The sequence below is a fragment of the Musa acuminata genome, chromosome BXJ3-7 (assembly GCF_036884655.1).
Source record: "Musa acuminata AAA Group cultivar baxijiao chromosome BXJ3-7, Cavendish_Baxijiao_AAA, whole genome shotgun sequence".
Lineage (NCBI taxonomy): Eukaryota > Viridiplantae > Streptophyta > Magnoliopsida > Zingiberales > Musaceae > Musa > Musa acuminata.
In genome coordinates, this window is record NC_088355.1 from 30990734 (window position 1) to 30992677 (window position 1944).

Sequence of the window (1944 nt, forward strand, 5' to 3'; positions counted from 1 at the left end):
CCCCCCCTCCTTCCTTGCCTATGGTCGATAGTGAGACGGGGCTACAGATGACGATCACGAAGGTTGTGCCTCTAATTACTAGATCCAATGGGGTCTAGCAAGGGCTACTATGCCTTTATTGTTGGCAAGTTCAACGAAGGCTAAGGCTTTACCATCGTCAAGGAATGAGACCTTGCCTCTCGGCGAGGAAGGAGGGCGACGAGGGTCACTACGCCTTTGTGGAAGGAGACATTGCCCTCGATAAGGAAGGAGGGCTACAAAGGTTGTACTTTTATCATTGGGCGATCGAGTGAGGAACCCACTCAAAAGTAAGGATGGCCGACGGGCAGAAGCGATGGTGGATCAAACAAAAAAGGCAAGGATAAAATGATCTTTTTTAGTCGATTAGGAGTGTTTTATGAGAATTTTTAAAGGTTAGACATTTTAAATTAAATTTTAAATATTTTTTTATGAATTTATCTAAGAAATAATTTAATAGTGATATAAATACCTCAAAATGGGGCTACAGATGATGATCACGAAGGTTGTGCCTTTATTACCAGATCCAATGGGGTCCAGCAAAGGCTACTATGCCTTTATTGCTGGCAAGTTCAACGAAGGCAAAGGCTTTACCATCATCAAGGAAAGAGACCTTACCACGAGGAAGGAGGGCGACGGGGGTCACTGCGCCTTTGTGGAAGGAGATATTGCCATCGACAAGGAAGCGAGGAACCCGCTCAAAAATAGGAATGGTTGACGAGCGGAGTGACGGTGGATCAAACAAAACAGATAAAGATAAAATGATCTTTTTTAGTCAATTAAGAGTGTTTTATGAAAATTTTTCAAAAGGTTAAATTTTTTTTTATGAATTTATCCAAGAAATAATTTAATAGTGACTTAAATACCTCACCCACATCTAATTTTTTTTTTTTTGACAAAAAACATAGTTTATAATAGAAAAAACTATGATAGGGCCCAGCCGGACTCGAACCGGCGACCATTTGATCTGCAGTCAAATGCTCTACCACTGAGCTATGGACCCTTTAATATTTAAATAATTATTAATTCTCTAAAGTAATATACAAATATACAAGTCCCATAATGACTAATTCTTCCCGAAGAGTTTAATCTAATTCTTTATTTTGATCATATCGGCATTATAAGTATATTGATTATTCCCAATGACTGAATACTTTCTTTTGTAAATATTATGTGTATTTGATCTCATTTATAAATCATTTTTCTTCCCTATAAATTCCAATATAAGTAATAATTCTAGCTCTTATTGTTCATATATTATAGTATAAATATTACATAACTACTACTACTACTACTACTACTATTATTATTATTATTATTATTATTATTATTATTATTATTATTATTATTATTATTATTATTATTATTATTATGACTATTATTATTATTATTATTATTTCACCATCATCATCGTCGTCGTCGTCGTCATCATCATCATCATTATTATTATCACGATGGATGTTGAACCTTGTCAGATCTTTGAAGCCATAAGAAATGATTGATAGAGAATGATTCCAATCCCTTTACCCCATGTAAAAAGATAAATTGCATCTAGATTTCGTTTACGCCATGTGGATTATTGTGTCTCTCTTCCTTTCTTTTTCTTTTCACTCTTTCTTTACATTAATGATTTTTTTTTCCTTTTCTATTTGTTTTACAAGAGAGACAAAAGAGAAAGAAGGAATTACATTAATGATTTTATTTCTTTTTCCTTTTCTATTTGTTTTACGAGAGAGAAGGAAAATAAATCGTCGACCATATCGGACCATTCGAAAAGGGATTGTCCGTGTTTCGGTCCACGTCCCAATTGGTACGTCTTCGGTGTCATAAATAGGATTATTGTGATATGGGGTGTGACAGTTTTTTTAATAATTCCAAGATGCACATATACACTATCTACAGTTTCCTGTTAGGGATCATTTCACT

General features: G+C 34.6%; 1 non-coding gene across 1 annotated transcript; it reads right to left on the bottom strand.

Annotated features, from left to right (window-relative positions):
• Positions 1-949: 949 nt before the first annotated feature.
• Positions 950-1021, bottom strand: TRNAC-GCA (transfer RNA cysteine (anticodon GCA)). The gene has a single exon. It is a non-coding gene; the product is annotated as a tRNA-Cys (tRNA).
• Between the last annotated feature and the right edge of the window lie 923 nt (positions 1022-1944).